Here is a 23,406-nt window from a genome sequence, read left to right as displayed (position 1 = left end):
TACGACACCATATACCAATAAAAAACAATAAAGGGGTGCCACCGTGGTGAAATTGTATTCACACCCGCCTTGCACACATAAGGTCGTGGGTTCGATTCCCCGACCAGGCAACATCAAAACAATTTTCAACGGTGGCAAAATACCCCTCACTAATGTTGGCGACATTTCCTGAGTATTTCAGCCATGTAAAACTTCTCTACAAAAATGGTGTCCTCGTCACGCCATTCGGACTCGGCGATAAACTGTAGGTCCCATATCATTGAGCTAATATGAATCGGCGTGCACTCATTGATATGAGAGAAGTCTCCCTTGTCCCTTATGGGATGTGGCCCAATTATAAAAATAAAGAAATAATGTTACTTGCGTACGCAGGTGACATCAACATCATAGGTCGAACAAAACGAACCGTAATAGCCATCTTTGGGAAATTTGTACAAGTAAAGAAGTATTAGTCAGCTGTGATGACGGAGACATACTCTTAGCCACTGATTTGTCTATACCAAATCATTGACATATACCAAACATTTTTAGTTTTTAAACTCGAAATATTAAATAACGTTAAACTAAGTTTGGAAGACATTTATGAAAAAGTTTTAGGGTTATCTTACACAATAGCCATTTTAGTTATGCCGACAGGGTTTTGGAGCTTTTGGGCCATTATCTCAGGAAGTATTGATTTACTCCGGAAAAAATGTACCGTTGTAAATGAGGCCGCTAGAACCACGTACTGAGAAAAGAATCAAAACGATGCGAGAGGAGCTGTTAAACTTTTATACCCGAAGGAGTCGACCGACATAGTCCATATTCCAACCTGATACATGACTGGGTGAAATAATACGATGTGCAAAGTCTGCACTAATCAGATACTACCTGCGAGAATTATCTTGGGGATTTGCCATTTTGGTTGGTGCTGTCAGGGTTTCTTGGAGCTTTTAGGCCAATATCTCAGGAAGTATGGAGTTGCGCAAGAAAATAATGTACCGTCGTAAAGGGAGCCACAATGACAACCCAGGAGCTCTTAAACTTCACTTTATCCAAATTACGGCATAATTATTGTATTTGGTTTGGTTTTGTTGTTGTTTTTGTCAGTGGCTACACAGCTGACTGATACTGTCTTACTTGTTTGATAATGGAATTTTTAGCTGGGAAGTATAACTTCTAACAGATTTTCTCATAGTAGAGTTGTAGGACCTCAAGGTCCTGTAGGTCAACAATATGTGGGATGTACAACCATTACTCCAAAAGCGTTGTTTTCGAATAGAATGGATGGTAGTTTAAATAAAAATCTAGAATAAGGATGTAGGGTACTCGTACAACGTCAACCACATCACCGACGTAGCCAGAAATGGTATGGTTTCGACATTTGTATATATCTTAGATGTAAAGGTTCAAATATTCTCCATCTGAGGAAAAATTGATCGGCTTCGACTTAGTACCACGCACTTCTATTCTTCTGTTTTTAATCTTGACCAACAACACAGGATACGTAATTTGTTGGCCAGACATTTTTTGTGGAAAATCTTATTGGGTCAATTTATACTTTAGATCATACCCGGAGGAAAATAAAGGCCTCTCTAACATATGTCCGAAACATATTTTGCAGCAAACATATATTTGTTTGTAATCAGTCCCAAACAAACATATGTTTGGGTCCTGGAAACAAAAATATGTTTGGTAGTAAACAAATTTTATGTTTGGGTGCAAACAAATACAAACCCAAAAGCCACAAAAAAAAAACAAACACCTGCACCAGTGGGCGCTTTCTGAGAGCAAGGGAGCGTAGATTTCAATGTAAAACAAATTGAAAGGTATGCTCACTTGCTCTAAGTGCGCTCACTGGCTATCTCAAACATATACACATATTTATAAATGGTGGTGGTTTATTGAAAGGCATATAACTACCAAGCAGAAGCAGCAACAGACACATAGGTACATAAAAATTTCAAAGAAATACATAACAGACTTTAATAAAAAAACCGAATGAAATAATTTATAAAAAGTCGCACTTAAAAAAAAACAAGTAAAAAAGAAAAAAAGCCGACAGAGATATGCCCTCAGCCAAAGTGAATTGAAACTATAATCTAAGACAGATCGAATTTATTTAGTGTCTTTTCAGAATTTTGTGGCCCCCTTTGGACATTTGAACTTGCCGAACAGAAACTAAGTTTGGACAAACTATGACAAAAGTTTTGGACCAAATCGGTTAAACAGGTTTTTTTACACTTCTCGGGCTGTTTTCTCAAGAAGTATGGACTTGCCCCTGAAAAAACTTTTACCGTCGTAATGGAGGTAGCGACAGCAAGTTGCTCCAACAAAAATCAAAGTGATTCGAGAGGAAGTCTTAAAGTGAAGTTATCTAAAGTGTTGTGGAGGGGGGAGGGGGGGGGGTGTACCCGAAGGAGTGGAAGAATATAGTCCATATTTGAACATAATCTATATCTGGTAGATATATTAGGATGTGCAATGTATGGACCACATCGGTCACTATCTTCAAGAGTTATAGTGCGCACAATTTTTCCGAAAATTTTTGAACATTTGTGGGGGAGGTACCTGAAGGAGTGGACCGATATAGCTTATCTTCGAACTTAAACAAAGTTTGGACAAAATATTACGGAGGGAAAAATTTGGAACGAATCGGCAGATCCGTTCAAGAGTTACGTTGAGCTCCAACTACCACACACGGTGTCATAGGGATTTTCAGGCTATTTTCTCAGGAAGTATTGACTTGCCCTTATAAAACTTGTACCGTCGTATGGAGGGCGGTGAATACAAGTTGTTACAACAAAAATCAAAGCGATTCGAGAGCAGGTCCTAAACTGAACTTTTCCGAAATTTTGTGTGGGAGGAACCCGAAGGCGTGGGCCGATAGAGTCCATATTGGAACCTCATCTAAGTTTGGTAGAAATATCAAGATGTGCAGAGTATGGACCAAATCGGTTATTCCCTTCAAGAGTTATCGCGCGCACACATTTTTCGAATATTTTCAAACTTTTGTGGGGGAGGTACCGGAAGGAGTGGACCGATATAACCCATCTTCGAACTTAAACTAAGTTTGGACAAAATATTGCGATGGCCAACTTCCGTTCGAGAGTTATCGTGCGCACCAGCCAGACAGACGGGCGGACATTGCTAAATCGACTCCAAATTGTCTGAAACACATTTCGTCCAAACATACTTGGGGTCTAAAGCCATTATTTCGATGAGGCATATTTTGCCCGTATGAAAGTGTATACGACTATACCCTCGTTAGCATAAATGCTGAGGGTATAAAAATATGTTGGTACCCAAACAAATAAAATTGGGATATGTTACAAAATGTTGTTAGTTTGTGTCCAAACGAATATATGTTTGCATCCAAGCATATATTTGTTTGCAACCAGTCCCAAACAAATATTTGTTTGGATCCAAACATATGTCTAACATATATTTTTCTGTGTGTAATATTCGTCCTTAAAGTTATTTTGTTCAATTGTTTGATTTGAGAGTTTTGATAGGCTTCTTTACTACAACACAACAAACGTGAGGCGATGACAACATCTTTATGTTCAAATCCGTATATCCAATGAACTGATTTTTCCATTTCAATTATTCAGCGTATAAAAGAAACGTGGCAGTCGTTAATACCAAACCTCTGAAATTCGTTCGTTGTGACATTTTTATATATCTTACATGTAAAGGTTCAAATATTCTCCATCCGCGGGAAAATCGCTTGTTTTCGACTCCACAACCCTGCTTCAATGTAGGACAATCATGTATTGCCCAGACTTTAATAAACTCAAATGCCGCAGTATTCTTAACAAGATTTACATTTTATCATTTGGGATCGCGATTTCTCTGCATAATTTCATTTTACCGAAAGACTACAGAAACTTAACATTGCACACACATACATAAATCGTATACAATCAATTATGTTTTATTGGAGTTCTTATATGGTTACCTAAATTACTTCACATTGACTCTTCTAAACACACACTCACTCTCTCTCTTTATGCCAATAAGTTCACAAAAGTCTCAATTTCATAATTGTAATCAACGTAATAGGAATATTATTCAATATCCGTCAAATTGAAGAAACAAATTTAATAATTTTTCAAAAGAAGAAGAAAACAATAAATCGCATTACCCACAAACACTTTTACTTTCCTATTTTGGGAAAAATGTCTACGTTTATTTTTTATTACCACGCAAGAGCAGCAGTAATGTGAAATAATTTATAATTATAATTTTACAAAACAAAATTAATTCATACACGGCTTTTATGACCTTTTTCGGAAAAATTTCCCATTCGAAGAAGCCCAGCTATGCATGGTGGCTGGCGGCTATGTTAAAGTTGATAGAAAGTTCGACATTTGATATTGTGGGCGACGACGCATAGACGAATAGTTGGTAGATAAATGCAAACGTGAATCAATGTTAAAGGTGTACGTAGTACGTACGCACGTCACGTCGTGAATATTTTAATCACAACAAATGCAATTTCTAAGAAGTATTTAGAAGAAGGTGGAATAAACAACTGAAATCAGCTGTTGGCTCAGTGTGTTTTATTGTTGTGGTGGGTTGTTTCATTTGAAATGCAATTCATTTTCCCAGAAGAATTTGGAATATAGATCACATAATTATGGTAGGAAAAGAAGCAAAAGTGAAAGCAGTGGTATTTGTTATAAAATAAATTATTACATGTTTCAGTCATAAACAAAAAGTTAGTTTACTTGAAAAGTTTAATGAGATATGTATGTATGTAAAATATCAAAATTAGAAATGTACTTTTGTTCCCACGAAAAACGTGGAAATTATATAAAAAATATATAAAAAGGATTAATGCGGCTGGAAAGCCAAACATTTTTAAAATATGCAAATTATGTTCATGGTGTAACTAAACTTTAGAAGATACATTTATTACGGCTATAGTATAAAATAATTAAAATTTGATTTGTGCGACTCACACGACCTTCGTTTTTTTGAGAGTGTCAGCTACGATTTAGGGATACGTAAAATCGATTTCGGTTAATCGATTAATCGATTATTAGCCGCAAAATTTCTAAAAGTCGTAGTCGACTATTGACTATGCGAAAACCGGATAATCGATTTTTCTTAATCGACTTTCGAAAGACGGAGTCAACTATTATTCGCAGTCGACCATTAGTCGTAGTCTATTATTATTCGTAGTCGACTATTAATCGTGGACGACTATTAGTCGTAGTTGACTATTGGGTGTGCTAAAACCGCGTAATGGACGGTACTTTTGTATACATACATACATGATGGATCGCATCAACGAAAATGGTCGATTATATTCGATTATAATCGGTTTTCGGCGGTTAACGAATAATCGAAAGTCGACTTTCAATACACTCTCAAATAATCGACTAACCGAAAATCGAGTTTTAAGTTTTTCACGAAAACCGTATAATCGAAAAACCGATTATTGCATTCCACTGCGTATCCCTACTACGATTGAATTCATTAAAACACTTTATCATAGTGATTTAGTATGACTCTTTATAGCAGGGACGAGCTTCTTTGCTCAGATCGTATAGTGAGGGCGCCCACTGAGTTGTTTTTGCATTTGCTTCTCTCTCTCACCTACAGTGTAAATGAATGAAAACAAACAAAAACATAATGTGGTTGTTGCTTTTTTCACTCATACGTTCATACATGTCTTCGCTTTGGTTGTATTTCTGTGGTCGTCGCTGCTTTATAGACATACAAAGATTTAATTTGATCGACGCACTCTCGCCGTGATTAATTACTCTTGCCGTTGTGAAAAATTACAGGACGATAATGTTCAATGTAAATTCCATTTCTTTTCAAAGTGTTTTTTCCAAGTCACGGTAAACAACACATGGTCGTATGTCAAACAGTCCTGAGTAGGCTTAGGCTAAAAACGGTCAAACTTTCTAAAAAATGTCAAATGACGCCTGGCGACACTGCGTGTTGCCTAGGCCAGTAGGTTTTCTAGTGCCCCTCGTATAAGGTTGTTTTGCCCAAAACGCATGTAACGCCGAAAATTGCCTTTAGATAAAATGATCTTGGTATGTTTATCCGTCTTTCCATTACAAATTGTAATCAAACTCTAGGCTGCGATTATGAATCGATCGAAATTTGAATGACACCTACAGTTTTTGGTGATGATCTTACATATTTAGCGGAAGAAATAGACCAAAAACAACATTTTTCTCCACAGATCATAGTTATACTAGACCGAGAAGCACGAAATTTTAAAAGAGGTTAGTCTACAATTTTGTATGAGGATTAGATAATATTTAGCGGATGAAATGGATCATCATTAACATTTTTACTTTAAGGCCAATGTTCTTATTTGAAGAGGATGCATTCCTCCGATGCAGATTTTATATTGAATAGGCTTAATTGATTGCTGCCAATTATGTTCATGTTTGAGTGGAAAATATTTTTATAACCTCAGCCTTTAGGCTAGAAATGATATATACACTTTGATACGACCAAAAATATGTCTCATCGAAACAACGGTTTTAGACGCCAACTATGTTTGGACGAAATTCGTTTCAGACAATTTGGAGTCGATTTAGCCATGTCCGTCCGCCCGTATGCCAGGCTGGTGTGCACGATAACTCTCGAATGGATCAACCGATTCGAACAAAATTTTGGGTATGGTAATATTTTTCCAAACTTAACTCTCGTAGAGAGCAATTGATTTGGTCCAAACTTTGAACATCGTATTATTGCTTCTAGGGGGATGAGAGATACCAAGGAACGGTCCTGACCGGCTTTAACATGGCAAAGTCCAGGATTTATATTGGTCCCTCTCTCATCTCAAGTGGACACTGACCTCCCCGTGGTGTCACCTGGGGAGCTGCCTTTAACACCCATTAAAGGTAGTGAGCTAACATGTGCAGCGCGTTCACCCATAAGAACGTTAAAAACTTGGGTTTGGGCGCCGGGTTAGTAACACTCCCCTAGAAAAAGCAGCCTGCTATGAAAAAACAAAATAAAAGAAAAACAAATCCTTCTAAAGTTGACGACCCCCGCAAACGTTTTAAGGACCAAGATCTGCGAAACTGCACCTGGAATGTTTGCACACTTTATAGAGAAGGTGTAGTTTACGCATTGGCAGATGTACTTGAAAACTACAAGGCCGACATTACTGTCATACAGGAAATACGAAGGAACGGGAAAGGCGTCACAACAACACCTAAAGGTGACGCACTGTATTATAGCTGCTATGACATAAACCATGAGTTTGGTTGCGGATTTGTAGTTGGTCGGCTTCATACCCGTGAATGAAAGACTTGCTGCAGTTCGAATAAAAGCAAAGTTCTTCAACATCAGCTTTATTTGCGCTCATGCTCCCACTGAAGACAAGGACGAACCGACCAAAGACATATTTTATGAGCGCTTAGAAGAAACATATGACCGTTGTCCTGCCCATGACATTAAAATTATTCTAGGCGATTTTAATGCCAAAATTGGAAAGGAAACTCATGGCTTTGGTACAGGCACCTCCTCCTGTAGAGACCAGCAAGGTAATTTGGTAACTGATACAGATAGTATGTTCAGGATATGGAAAGAGCATTTTTCAAACCTGTTGGTATCCAGCGAAGAAGACGAAGATACCACAGATCCAATCCCAGAAGATGATATTGAATGTATACCGCCCAGCCAAGATGAGGTAAAGACAGCAATAAACCTGCTGAAGAATAATAAGGCAGCAGGAGCTGATGGTCTACCAGCCGAGCTGTTCAAAACCGGAGGCGACACGATGATAAGGTGTATTCATCCCCTAGTTAGCACAATCTGGCAGGAAGAACGCGTACCCGACGATTGGAACCTGAGTATCCTGTGCCCTGTCCATAAGAAATGAGATAAGACTGTATGCTCTAACTATAGGGGCATAAGTCTACTCCCGATTGCCTACAAGATCGTGTCAGCGATACTGTGCGAACGACTAAAGTCTATGGTCAACGACATAATTGGGCCATACCAATGCGGCAAATCCTGGAAAAGACCCAAGAGATGCAGATCGACACCTACCACCTTTTTGTCGATTATAAAGCAGACTTCGACAGCCCACAACGTTCAAAGGTATTCCAGGCCATGTCTGAATTTGGTAATCCCGCAAAGCTCATTCGGCTTTCTAAAATGACTTTTACTGACACGAGATCCTCAGTTAAAATAGGAAAGAACCTCTCCGAAGAATTTTGTACCAAACGAGGTTTCAGGCAAGGAGACAGCCTCTCGTGTGATCTCTTCAACATCCTGCTGGAAATGTCAAAAGAAGTGGCTCAATCTACACCAATAGCCACATGTTACTTGCTTATGCTGATGATATAGACATCATGAGACGATCAGTAAAAGAAGTAACAGTTACCTTTATGAAGGTCGAAGGAGAATCTGCTAAAGTGGGTCTGGCGGTAAACGGCGGGAAGACTAAGATGATGGGGTCGACGCGCAATGCGTCCATAGAGATCGGGCCAACTGTTGACGTTGGTTCCTATAACTTTGAGGTAGTAAAAGACTTCGTCTACCTCGGCACCGCCGTAAACACAACAAACGACATCAGTTGTGAAATAAAAAGAAGAATTGTATTGACTAACAGATGCTACTTTGGCTTAAGTAAGCAGTTTAAAAACAAAGCCACATCTTGTCAAACAAAAATAGCGCTTTACAAAACACTGACACTACCCGTGTTGATGTATGGTGTGTTTATGGAGAAAAATGTTTCAAAAGATCGACGGACCAATCTGCGTTGAGGGTGAATATCGACGTCGCATGAACCACGAGCTGTATATGCTATACAACGACATCAATATAGTTAAACGTATTGAGATGCAACGGTTGCGTTGGCTAGGACATATCATAAGAATGAGCGGTGATGAACCCGCTAAAAAGGCGTATAAATATGAGCCGCTTGGCGGTGCACGCAGAATTGACAGGCCAAAGAATAGATGGCGGAAACAAGTGGATGAAGAGATGACAAGGCGCGGTATTCCAGAAAGCGAAGCACTAAACAGAGAGAAATGGAGATCTTTTCTTAGTTCGGCCTATAGAGCAAATGTTGTGTAATGGGCCAGCTAAGTAAGTATTATTGCTTCCAGACATATATCGGGCTCGAATATAAACTACATCGGTCCACTCCTTCGCGTACCTCCCACACAAAATTCCGATAAAGTGAGTTTTAAGAGCTCCTCTCGGATCGTTTTGAATTTTTTTCAGTATATTGTCCTTGCGGCTCCCTTTACGACGGTACTGCGCAAGTCCATACTTCCTGAGATATTGGCCTAAAAGCTACAAGAAATCCTGATTCTAGCAGGGAGTTTCTGATTTGCGCAGACTTTGCACATCGTATTATCTCATCTAGTCATGTATCAGGTTGGAATACGGGCTATATCGGTCCATTCCTTCGGGTACCTCCCTGGGAAAAAAATTAAGTTTAAGATCTCCTCTCGCATCGTTTTGGCTATTGTGCAAGATAACTCTAAAACTAATTTAATATTTCGAGTCCTTTATGAAGAAGTTTGATTACTAAAAATGTTGGGTGTATGTCAGCGATTTCGTATAACATTACGGTATCTACAGATTTTAAAGCAAAACCTTGATTTAAAATCGATACATTTTATTATATACGACATAATTATTGTGTTCGATTTGGTTTTGTTTTCTTTTTTTAGCGGCTGAGGGTATATTTTCGTCAGCACAGTTGACTGATACTTTCTTACTTGTTAAAATGTCTAAATTTTGACATTAATACCTATAACCTTTTACCGGGAAGACACATTACAACCAAGTAAATTTTATATGGAACAGAAACTCTTGACCTTTCCATAGACTAAATATACTTCCACTATTTTAATTGTGTATAGTGTACTTTATATAGTGTGTATAGTGTACCTCTGGCGTGGTAGCAATTATAGGGAGTGAGATTACGATGATTTAAGAACTCTAGAAGACAGAAGTTTTAGGCCTTTATTTAGTTCATGAAGTGGACCTATTTATGTATGAGAAAAGGTCAATATTTTTATTACATGACTTACATGTCAAATCTGGTCGATTTTTGTACCTTTGGCCTTTAGGCTAAAGAGGGTATATAATATTTAATACGATCAAATATGTGCCACATTGAAATAATAGGTTTAGACTCCAAGTATGTTTGGACAAAATCTGTTTCATACAATTTGGAGTCTATTTAGCCATGTCCGTCCGTCCCACTGTCTGTCTGGCTGGTGAGCACGATAACTCTCGAATTAAGCAACCAATTTGGCATTGGTAATATTTTGTCCAAAGTTAGTTTAAGTTCGAAGATGTGCCATGTCGGTCCACTCCTTCCTGTACCTCCCCCACAAAAGTTCAAACATTTTCGCTAAAATGGTGAGCACGATAACTGGGCATATTTTTGGCTTCTGATTAAATTGCAGTCGAAACATATGACATATGCAAAATTATGCAAAATGCATAGAGAAATGTATAACCACAGCCTCAACCTTCAAAATACCGAAAATCGGGAGGTATCGTTCTATGGGAGCTATATGAAGGCTCGATCCTAAACCGAAAAATTTTAAGTGGAAAGTTGTTTACCCCCAAGGAAGACTTTATACCAAATTTCAGGCATTTTGTATGGATATTGAGGCCAGAACCTTCAAAATACCGGAAATCGGGAGGTACCGTACTATGGGGGCTATATGAAGACGTGGACATATACCAACAAATTTCAGTTGGAAAAATTGTATACTCCCAAGGAAGACTTAATACCAAATTTCACCCATTTCGGAGGGATATTGAGGCCACAACCTTCTAAATACAAGAAATCCGGTGGTACCGTTCTATGGGGGCTATTTGAAGAAGTGGATATATACCAACAAATTTCAGTTGGAAAAATTTTATACCCCCATGGAAGACTTAATACCAAATTTCAGGCATTTTGGATGGATATTGAGGCCAGAACCTTCAAAATACCGGAAATCGGGAGGTACCGTACTATGGGGGCTATATGAAGACGTGGACATATACCAACAAATTTCAGTTGGAAAAATTTTGTACCCCCAAGGAAGACTTAATACCAAATTTCACCCTTTTCGGAGGGATATTGAGGCCACAACCTTCTAAATACAAGAAATCCGGTGGTACCGTTCTATGGGGGCTATATGAAGAAGTGGACATAAGCCTACAAATTTCAGGTGGAAAGTTTTATACCTCCAGGGAAGATTTAATACCAAATTTCAGCCATTTCGGGGGGATATTGAGTCCACAACCTTCAAAATACCAGAAATCCGGAGGTGCCGTTCTATGGGGACTATATGAAGAAGTGGACATATACCGACAAATTTCAGGTGGAAAGTTTTGTATCTCCAGGGAAGACTTACAGGGTGTTTTTGTAAAAATGCTTGCCTGTCACACGAACCGTTCGTAGTAAAACGTATACGTTCAAAATTTGGTTCTTGTAAAATTTTACGAACCATTCGTTTTTATCTGAAAGCTTTCGTCTATTTCATAAAAGCTTTTATATTTCAGGGTTTCCATGATACTTATTTTGTGAATTTTGCATAGGCATCTGCACGTAAAATGTGTTACTTGATGGCAACCCCGATAAACAGATGGAAAAACAAAAAATAAGAAAAAAATGTAATCAAATTTGTCCAAAAATGATTGTGATAATATGAAGAAACGGATGTACATATACGCGTGTGCTTTTATGGAAATAAATAAAATTGCATTCCCTTCCAGTTTTCGTGTGTTTTGTGCCATTTATTACACAAATTATTTAATTTTCATTCAAAACGATGGGTCTTTTCTATTCGTTTATTTTTGACGTATTCGTTCGTCTGATTTTGTTACGAAAACCAAAAAATTACGAAAATAAAAAGCTTTCATTTGTTTGTCACACGAATGCAAACGTCAACCGCTATGAAAACCAAATTGTGCCTTCGTTCATGAAATCGACGAACGAATGGGCAAAAACTTTTTACAAAAACACGCTGTTAATACCAAATTTCAGCCATTTCGGGAGGATATTGAGGCCACAACCTTCAAAATACCAGAAATCCGGAGGTACCCTTCTAAATACCAAATTTCAGTCATTTCGGGGGGATATTGGCTACAACTACAAAATACCGAAAATCGGGAGGACCTATACTGACAAATTTCAGGTGGAAAGTTTTATACTCTCAACGAAGTATTTATACAAAATGTCAGCCATTTAAGTGAGGTGTTGAGGCCACAACCTTCAAAATATCGGAAATCGAGAGGTACAGTTCTATGGGGGCTATATGAAAACGTGTACCCATGCGGCCAAATTTCAAGTGTAAAGTTTCATACCCCTAACGAAGACGAGTTTCTGTCTAATCACATTTTCTCTACGACCATCCTAACCATATATGCATTTGCATAGGATTCCGCTGTCTAGTCGTTACTTTACATATGGTAATATTACTTCCAGGCATATATCGGGTTCCAATATGAACTACATCGAGCCATTCCACACAAAATTCGGGAAAAGTGATGTTTAAGACCTCCTTTTGGGTAGTTTTGAAGTTTTTTCAGCAGTTTACCCTTGCTGCTCCCTTAACGGCGGTGCTATTTTTTCCTGAGATAATGGCTTAAAAGCTCCAAGAAACCCGGAAGGCACCAACTAAAATGCCAAATCCGCAAGATAACACTCGCTGGGAGTTTCTGATTTCTCCAAACTTTTCACATAGTATTATTTCATCCAGTCATCACGTATCAGGTTGGAATAGGCACTACAACGGTCCCGTCCTTCGGGTATCTTCCCCACAACATTTGAGAAGAAGTGCATTTCGAGGACTCGTCTCGGATATACATATTTGAAAATTTTTGCAGAAGGTTTTTTTTTCACGTTCCTTACTACAATGGTACAATTTTTCTAGAATAAGTCCATACTTTTTGAGTAAGTCAATAAGCTTCAAAAAGCTAAAATAGCTAGTGTGCAAGATAACTCTCAAACTTTTTCGAAAAATTTCTTCCAAACTTAGTTTAACGTAATTTAATATTTATAATTTTTTATGAATCCAGAAGTTTTCTTACTAAACATTTTTGATATAGATATGTCAATGAGTTGGTATAGCTCCACATTACGGTACCTTCAGATTCCAGATATTTGAAGCAAACTCGTTGTACAAAATCAATATATTTTGTATATGGTATAATTATAATGTTTGCTTCTTTTTTGGTCAAAGGCTGAGGGTATTTCTCCGTCACAGATGACTGATACTTTCATACTTGTTATTAGATCAACTATATACTGTAATATCTAATGTTAATTTTCGTCCTTAAAGTTTTTTTGGTTTTGTTTTATTTGTTTTTTTTTTATACCCTACACCACTTTGTGGGGAGGGTATTATAAGTTAGTTTTGGCCAAAAAGTTTGTAACGCAACGAAATAATGGTCGTAGACACATACTTATATATACCAAAATGAATGTCTCGACGAGCTGAGTCGATCTGGCTATGTGTGTCCGTCCGTCAGTCCGTCCGTCTGTCCGTCTGTCCGTCTGTCCATCTAAACCTTGTAATCACGCTACAGGTCGAAATTTTGATCGGATCGTCACGAAATTTTGGATGTTGATGGGGGTGCCGGAGGGGAAGAAGCCTATTGATTTTGGTGATGGTCGGATAATATTTAGGGGTCGGAATGCGCAAAAAACTTATGTGGACAAAAAGACAACGTTTTTTTCCAAAGCAAATATCTCAGCTTCTATATGGGGTATACCAAAAGCAAATGCTGACAATGAAAGTAGAAAATATCACCTTTCTAATGATGTAACGCAGGTTCTCGTAGGTGATCAAACAACGAAGATATCGCAATAGCAGCAAATAAAACCCAAATTTTCATTTTTGCGATTTTAATTATAATGACGAATATCACAGCTTTGGTTGGAAACTTTCCAAAAACAAAGCCTGACTATGAAAGTAGAAGATCCCATCTTTACAATGATGCAAACTAGGTCGGCGTAGGTAACCAAATAATGGAGATATCGCAATAGTCGGTAATACATCCCATTTTTAATTTTTTTTGGAAATCACGCTACAGGTCGCAATTTTGATCGGATCGTCACGAAAATTTGAGGGTTAGTGGGGGTCTCACAGGAGAAGAAGCCTATTGATTTTGGTGATGGTCGGATAATATTTAGGGGTCGTAATGGGCAAAAAACTTATTTGCAAAAAAATACAACGTTATTTTCCAAAGCGAATGTCTCAGCTTCTATATGGGGTATACCAAAAGCAAATGCTGACAATGAAAGAAGAAAATATCACCTTTCTAATGAAGTAACGCAGGTTCTCGTAGGTGATCAAACAACGAAGATATCACAATAGTAGCAAATAAAACCCAAATTTTCATTTTTGCGATTTTAATTATAATGACGAATATCACAGCTTTGGTTGGGGACTTTCAAAAAGCAAAGCCTGACTATGAAAGTAGTAGATCCCGTCTTTACAATGATGCAAACTAGGTCGGCGTAGGTGACCTACTAACGGAGATATCGCAATAGTCGTTAATACATCCCATTTTTCCATTTTTTGGAAATCACGCTACAGGTCGCAATTTTGATCGGATCGTCACGAAATTTCGAGGGTTAGTGGGGGTCTCACAGGAGAAGAAGCCTATTGATTTTGGTCATGGTCGGATAATATTTAGGGGTCGTAATGAGCAAAAAATTTATTTGGAGAAAAATCCAACATTTTATTCCAATGCAAATATCTCAGAGTCTATAAGGGGTATACAAAAATCAAAACCTGACAATGAAGATTTTCCACTTTCACCTTTATAACGATGTAACGTAGGTTGTCGTAGGTGGTCAAACAACGAAGATATCGCATTAGTCGTTAATAGAACCCAACTTTTCATTTTTGCGATTTTAATAATAATGACGGATATCACACCTTTGGTTGGGGACCTTCTAAAAGCAAAGCCTGACTAAGAAAGTAGAAAATCGAATCTTTAAAATTATGCAAAGTAGGTTGGCGTAGGTTGTCAAATAATAGAGATATCGCAATAGTCGGCAATGCATCCCTTTTTTCCACTTTTTCTGATATCACACTACAGGTCGGAATTTTGATCGGATCATCACGAAATTTTCTCACAGAGATAGAAGCCTGTTGATGTTGGTGATGTCGATAGTAGTCAAATATAAAATTAAATATTAATTATTTTGGTTCAGTTCGCCTTAAGTCATTTGGTATAAAAGCCGTATAGGTGAAAACTTTCGTATCTCCCTAAAAGAAATGTTTTCGAGTGAAAAGATTATGCACAGAGGTAGTGGTGTAGGGTATCACATAGTCGGCCCCGTACCGACTATAGCCTTTTCCCACTTGTTTAGAGTTATGAAAGGTGTTTTGTTTCAACACGACAAACGTGAGACGACAACAAGTCCTTATACCCGGAGAACAGATTTCTTCCCTTTAAACGATTATACAATACAGAATTACAAATGATTTATTCAGAGTATAAAGAGAAACGTGACAGTCGCTAATACGAAACTTCTGCAATTCGTTCGTTCTGAAACAAGGAAGTATTGTTACGAATTCCATTGATCCATATGTGTGTGAATGTAATTTTATGAGTTCCTTAACCATTGCAAAACAAATGTAAACAAAACATGGTTTGTGTTTTTCTTTTAGAATAAAGAACGACAATATAGAAGAAGACAATATAAAAGAAGACAATATAAAAGAATCATTTAAATAATATATCATGGAATCGCCACAGTACATTTAAACAAATATTGTATTTGAATTCGGTTTATTTACCAACACCAGCAAAAATTTCTGCTGGTGGCCAAATAAAGTAAATGTTTTTTTTTCAATTCGTCGAATTTTGAAGCATTGTTGAAGAAGACAGCTGGTCGGTGGGACACAAGATTCGAAAAGTAATAACAATAATTAATTAAAAATTCAAAGCAGGATTCACAATTTGTTGGTTGCTAGACTGGTATTCGCTTACCCACTCACTCACTCGATCAGTCACTCAGTCACTTATTCTTAGTAGTGGTGGAGTAAATGGTGACCACCACCTCCAGCACCGCTCATTGGTAAATGGATAAATAACTGACTTGGCTGGTGACCAAAAACTACTCATGCAGAGTTCCAAAAAAGGCGTTTGACTTTGAATAACAGATACCTTCAATATGACTTCTCAATCACTTACAAAATTTAATTTCAATATTTTTATTTTTTCTTTTTGAAATTTTTATTTTTGTTTCTTATGTGCATGGCATTTCAAGGATGTATTTCTTCATTGTTATATAATAATAAAAATATGTATGTGTGTTTTTTTAATTTTATTTTAATGCACTATTTTTTACCTTTGCTTTATTAAAAATTCCTTTAGGATATTTCTTTCACAATTCTCTTCACTATGTTTGTTGTTTATTTGTTTCGTCTCACAAATCACAATCACTGTGAACTATTTTTTGTGTTTTTTATTATTCGTTTTTTTAGAACTTTCCTTTAAGAAGTTCCTTTTTTAGCTCAATTTGAAATTCGTTTCGATACGCTTTCAATTTGCTGTTCGCCGTGTGCGCCCGTTACACGTTGTTTTATGTTTGCGCAACCGCAACGTTCTGATGCTCCTGCGAATGTTGCGCGAAATTTTTGTTTGAAACTCTTCGTGTTTTCAATTTCCGATTCCAATGCTGGGATATTCTTGTCGGTTGTCGTATTAAAATTAATAAACACGAAGAATATCGATAATTACACATAAACACGCACGACGACAACAACTTGTTCGTTCGTCGTTTAGTGGCTGTTTTCGTTATATGCGATTATTATGTTTCTCTTTATGTATGCGTGCGTGTGTGTGTTTGCCTTCTTTAGTAAAGAAAATAAATAAGAAATTTGATTTTGTAGATTTTAGCTGCTGTGTTTGAGAACACAGTGGGTGCAATGGTAATAAAATAAGTTTTAAAAGTAAAGTAAAAGTAAGTAAACCCTGATTCTTCCATGATATGGGTTGGATAAATTTACGTTCAGTTCAAAACTTTGTACTGAACCTAAACATATTCCAAATAATATTTGAACAAAATATATCAAAGGAAAGGGAGACTTACAATATTGAAATGCAAACCTATCTAGGAAAGACCAGTGAGAGCTCTCTGACGTTGGTCAACCTGTCCTAGGATGACACACTGGCTATTCAAAGGTATAATTAGACCTATTTTAAATAGCAGTTGTAGTCTGGTGGACGTCTATAGACAAAAAGTGGTCGAATTGGTGTTTTTGCTTAAGAGGTGCCTCAAGGAATGGGTCGTTATTTTTGTTAGATATCGCACCCACCAGTCATTTCAATTGGTCACCGTTTAACTTAGAGCTTTTGGACCATTATGTCAAAAGGACGGTATTATAAGTTGGTTTTGGCCAAAAAGTTTGTAACGCATCGAAATAATGGTCGTAGACCCATACTTATATATACCAAAAATGATTGTCTCGACGAGCTGAGTCGATCTGGCTGTGTGTGTCCGTCCGTCTGTCCATCTAAACCTTGTAATCACGCTACAGGTCGCAATTTTGATCGGATCGTCACTAAATTGTGTGTGCTGATGAGGGTCCCGGAGGGAAAGAAGCCTATTGATTTTAGTGATGGTCGGATAACATTTAGGGCTCGGAATGCCCAAAAAACTTATTTGGAAAAAAGTCAAGTTTTTATTTCAAAGCGAATATGTCCGCATCTATAAGAGGTATATCAAAAGCAAAACCTGGTAATGAAAGTAGAAAATATCACCTTTAAAATGATGTATATTATTGTCGTAGGTGGTCAAACAAACGAAGATATCGCAATAGTCGCTAATACAACCCAACTTTTCAATTTTGCGATTGTAATCATATCACAGAATTGGCTGACTATGAAAGTAGAATAACCCAGCTTTACAATGTTGCAAAGTAGGGTTTGCGTAGGTGGCCAAATAATGGAGGATATAGCAATAGTCGTAATACATCCCATTTTTTAATTTTTTTTTCCGAAATCGCGCTACTGGTAACAATTTTGATCGGATCGTCACGGAAATTTTGGGGGTTAATGGGGGTCCTACAGAGGAAAAATCCTGTTGATTGTGATGATGGTCGGACAGTATTTAGGGGTCCACGTTTTATTTCAAAGTCAATATCTCTGTTACTTTAAGAGTTATATCAAAAGCAAAACCTGTCAAGGAAAGTAGAAGATATCAGTAGGTTCTCGTAGGTGGTCAAACAACAGAGATATCGCAATAGTCGGTAATGCATCTTATTTTCCAATTTTTTTGTAACCACGCTACAGGTAGCAATTTTGATCGGATCGTCACGAATTTTTGGGAGTTGATGCGGGTCCCACGGAGGAAGAAACCTATTAAGTTTTGTGATGGTCGGATAATATTCAGGAGTCGGAATAAGCAAAAAGCTTATGTGGAGAAAATTCAAGGGTTTTTTCTTATACAAAATTCCTTGTGAATATATCGAGTATTCCAACAGCAAAGCCTGTCAATGGAAGAAGAAAATATTACCGTTACATTGGTGTAAAGTAGGTTGGCGAAGGTGGTCAAACAAGGGAGATACCGCAATAGTCGGTTATGCATCCAATTCTTCCATTTTTTTGCAGTCACGCTTCTGGTCGCAATTTTGATCGGATGGTCACGAAATTTTGGTTGCCCAGAGAGAAAGAGGCATATTATGTTTGGTGATATTCGAATTATATTCCCTAAAACAAATGTTTACTAGTGAAAAGCTTATGCATTGGGACAGTGGTGTAGGGTATCACATGGTCGGCCCAGTCCCGACTATAGCCTTTGCTCACTTGTTTGAATCGGTCGGTCCTTCAGGTACCTCAAAATTTCAAATATCCGATTTCACCGACAATATGAACATTCTAAAATCACTTCCAGACATTCATGTGTATATCAAGTACCAAGAGGGTCTATATGGGACAACATCTTCGGACACTTCCTTCAACAAACATAAGTGCAGTTTAAGGGCTGTTTGAGGATCCACTGGACATGTTGACCAATGGTACTCCTTGCGGTGTTGTTTACAGCCATTCTATTTTCGTCAGTAAGTCCATGCTTACTGACATAATGACCCAAAAGTTCTAAATCATACGGTGTCCAACTAAAATGGCGCCTTGGCAGGAACTCTATCAAAAGGAATGAATTCCAAAATTAGGTCGAATTCCAAAATGGACTATGTCGGTCCATTCTTTCTAGTCTTTTCTCCATAAAAGTGAAACTCACAGACTATATATTGTGTATAGATAAAAGTCTCAACTCACACAGGCTGATGGTATATCTCTGTCGGCAAACCCGATTGAAATTTTTATACCCTCAGCATTTATGCTAACGGGGTATATACACTTTCGTACGGGCAAAATGTGCCTCATCGAAATAATGGTTTTAGAACCCAAGTATGTTTAGACGAAATGTGTTTCAGACAATTTGGAGTCGATTGAGCAATGTCCGTCCGTCTGTCTGGCTGGCTGGTGCGCACGATAACTCTCGAACGGATGAACCGATTTGGTCCAAAATTTGGATTTCGTAATATTTTGTCCAAGCTTAGTTTAAGTACGAAGATGGGTTATATCGGTCCACTCCTTCCGGTACCTCACCCACAAAAGTTCGGAAATATTCGAAAAATTTGCGCTCACTATAACTCTTGAAGGGAGTAATCGATTAGATCCATACTTTGCACATCATGAAATTTCTACCAGACTTAAATGAGGTTTTAGTATGGACTCAATCGGTCCACTCCTTCTGGTACCTCCCACACAAAATTTCGGAAAAGTTCAGTTTAGGACCTGTTCTCGAATCTCTTTGATTTTTGTTGTAGCGATTTGTATTTATTACGAAGGTAAATGTCTCATTAAGGGCAAGTCCATACTTCCTGAGAAAATAGCCTAAAAGATGCAAAAACCCCTACGACGCCGTTGGTAGTGGTTGGAGCGCAAGACAACTCTCGAACGGATCAACCGATTTGGTCCAAAATTTGGCCTTCGTAATATTTTGTCCAAACATAGTTTAAGTTCGAAGATAAGCCATATCGGTCCACTCCTTGAGGTACCCCCCCACAAAAGTTCAAAATAGTTCGGAAAAATTGTTCGCACGATAACTCTTGATGGGAGTGACCGATTTAGCCCATACTTTACACATCCTAATATGTCTACCAGATATAGATCAGGTTCGAATATGGATTATGTTTGTCCACTCCTTCGGGACAAAATTACGGATAAGTTCACTTTCAGACCTGCTCTCGAAATACTTTGATTTTCTTGAAGCAACTTGCATTCGCTGTCTCAATTACGACGGTAAAATTTTTTCATGGGCAAGTCCATACTTCTTGAGAAAACAGCCCGAAAATTGTGAAAAAAACCCCTAAGGCACCATATGTAGTGGTTGGAGAGCTCGAACCGAATACTGCGTTTCTCCACATTTTGGATATTGTAATATTTCTTCGAATATTAGATGTAATTCGAATGTGGTGCTTATAGGTCCATTACTTCCGCTACCTCCCCCAACAAAGTTCGAAAATATTCGCTAAAATGGTACGCGATTTGGTCCAAACTTTGGATCTCTAAATATTGTCGAAACTTAGTTTATCTTCCAATTTGGGCCCTATCTGTCCAATCCTTGTGGTACCACCCACACAAATGTTCAACAGTTTTGTGTGGAAAAATGTGTTGTGTTCAGAACCAAACTCATAACTTTCAAGGGCTACGCTAAGCGTTTGTCATGAAAACCATACAAAGATTTGAACAAAAAATTCAACTTTGTAAAAAACAAATTGCATTTGGAAGAGGAAACAAGGGCGGCTCCGCCCCACAATCGATGTGTCTGAGGAGCCTTCCTACACCAAAGGCGAAACATGTCATGTCACACAGTGGTGGTTGTGTGGGTTCGTATCGTCGGCTTTCCTTTTTCAAAAAGCATCTTGGTCAGTAAGCTCTTATCTAACGAGAAATTAATTATAAAATAGAAATAAGTTGGAACAACAAAATTGATTTAAGAACCCCTAGTTTCCGAAAGTTCTACCAAAGAGTGAAGCATCAAACTGATGGTTTTGGTACAGGCACCTCCTCCTGTAGAGACCAGCAAGGTAATTTGGTAACTGATACAGATAGTGTGCTCAGGATATGGAAAGAGCATTTTTCAAACCTGTTGGTATCCAGCGAAGACGACGAAGATACCACAGATCCAATCCCAGAAGATGGTATTGAATGTATACCGCCCAGCCAAAATGAGGTAAAGACAGCAATAAACCGGCCGAAGAATAATAAGGCAGCAGGAGCCGATGGCTTACCAGCCGAGCTGTTCAAAATCGGAGGCGACACGCTGATAAAGTGTATTCATCAGCTAGTTAGCACCATCTGCCAGGAAGAACGAGTACCCGACGATTGGAACCTGAGTATCCTGTGCCCCGTCCAAAAGAAGACTGTATGCTCTAACTATAGAGGCATAAGTCTACTCCCGATTGGCTAGAAGATCGTGTCAGGGATATTGTGCGAACGACTAAAGCCTATGGTCGACGAGATAATTGGGTCATACCAATGCGGCTGTAGACCTGGCAAGTCCACCATTGACCAGATATTTACCCTGCGGCAAATCCTGGAGATGACCCCTGAGATGCAGATGGACACCTACCACCTTTTTGTCGATTATAAAGCAGCCTTCGACAGCCCACTACGTTCAAAGGTATTCCAGGCCATGTCTGAGTTTGGTATCCCCGCAAAGCTCATTCGGCTTTGTAAAATGACTTTAACTGACACGAGATCCCCAGTTAAAATAGGAAAAAACCTCTCCGAAGAATTTTGTACCAAAAGAGGTTTCTGGCAAGGTGACAGCCTCTCGTGTGATCTTTTCAATATCCTGCTGGAAAAGGTTATTCGAGAGGCAAATGTCAAAAGAAGTGGCACAATCTACACCAATAGCCACACGTTAATTGCTTATGCTGATGATATAGACATCATGGGACGATCAGTCAAAGAAGTAATAGATAGCTTTATGAAGGTCGAAGGAGAATCTGCTGACGCTAAACGGCGGGAAGGCGAAGTTGATAGTGTCGACGCGCAATGCGTCCATAGAGATCGGGCCAACTGTTGACGTTGGTTCCTATAATTTTGAGGTAGTAGAAGACTTCGTCTACCTCGGCACCGCCGTAAACACAACTAAGGACATCAGTTGTGAAATAAAAAGAAGAATTTCATTGGCTAGCAGAAGAATTTGGTTAAAAACTTCAAAATACCGGGCAGAAGTGGGCGGATATGGTTAATTTTCACCTCTAAACATCCAAGGACTAGTATCTAAAATTTGTAAGCTCTCCCTATTGAATATATATACTTTGTGTCAATATTGCATATAAAATCAACTAAAAAACCTCTAAAATAGCTTTACGTAACGCTACACAAAATTTTTAATTTTCATGATTTTTGGTCAAGGTCCCCCCGACCTTCCTACGTCCCTGGCTTATAGATTTAAAATATTCCTCTATCCATATCTTAATATTATGGAAGACGTTGAATGTTCAACATAATTTTAGAAAAAAATTAGTCCTTTAATTCCTATTAAAGCAAATAAAAAATATGCGCTATTTTTTATAAATTCGAAAAATAATTTTCCTTAATTCACTACAGTAACATTAAAATGTATACTTTTTTTGTAAATTTAATGATTTTAGTTTTCCGCAGACAGCTTTATTCCCATTTTTTGTTTAAGAACCGTTATAATTTCATTATTTTTACTAACCACACTTGTATTGTATTTGTTGGTATATTTTAATCACTGTACTTTTTCTTGATTTGCTTAGATTTTCTATCGGTATCGCGTTACAGTATTTTGTGACGGCTTATTCGTTTTTTTGTATTTTTCGCACACTAAGCCAACTAAGCCCGTGTTTGTGTCAGTCACTCAGTGTCAGTATTACAAGTTCAAGACGCGACTTTGTTATGGTTCTGTGCGCCTGCGCGTTGTCACTCCGAGTATCACCGTTAAACTGAACGCACGCAAATGACGATGAACTGCATTAAGTGCGTTCGTTGCTGTTGGTTTGTGACAATTGTTGGATAATAATGGAATCGAATGGTAGTAGCTTCGAGGAGCCTAGACACCAAGACTGTTGTTGTGGTCTTTTTGGGGTTCTTTGCTTTCGTTTTGCTGTTCAATGAAACCTACAGCAACAAAAAAATTTTAAACGAATATTGGCAGCAGTTGTGCATACGAAAGGAATGTCCATTACCTTACATACTCTCTTACTCATGCAGAGAGTTTATTTTTATTTTTTCATTTTCCAATTTTTGAATTTTTTTTAATAAACCTTACTACTATTGACCAAGCGGACAGACAGACACACATTACTTATGCGTAATGCGTAGCTGTTCGACAATTGAACGTTGGCCGATGTAACGCCACGCTGTATGCCGTAGCCGCCGTTCATTCGCCGTCCGTTCGTTTGCTGCATTTCATCA

At 38.1% G+C, this 23,406-nt stretch overlaps 1 protein-coding gene across 2 annotated transcripts in view; it reads right to left on the bottom strand.

Moving 5' to 3' along the window:
- Positions 1-22,937, bottom strand: part of LOC141398716 (uncharacterized) — a 96,079-nt gene extending 73,142 nt beyond the window's left edge. Inside the window, exons 1-2 of one of the 2 annotated variants that reach the window (XM_073976305.1) lie at positions 22,688-22,937; positions 16,295-16,799 (exon numbers count right to left, since the gene is read on the bottom strand). The gene's annotated coding sequence lies outside the window, so the exon portion shown is untranslated. Of the gene's footprint in view, positions 1-16,294; positions 16,800-22,687 lie in introns of those variants that run through there. The other variant, XM_073976306.1, reaches the window with a different exon arrangement.
- Between the last annotated feature and the right edge of the window lie 469 nt (positions 22,938-23,406).

The sequence above is a fragment of the Musca autumnalis genome, unplaced genomic scaffold (assembly GCF_047663935.1).
Source record: "Musca autumnalis isolate F117 unplaced genomic scaffold, ASM4766393v1 scaffold_3, whole genome shotgun sequence".
In the NCBI taxonomy this organism is placed as follows: domain Eukaryota; kingdom Metazoa; phylum Arthropoda; class Insecta; order Diptera; family Muscidae; genus Musca; species Musca autumnalis.
Note: the sequence above shows the minus strand (reverse complement) of the source record. Positions and strands in the feature narration are given on the sequence as shown.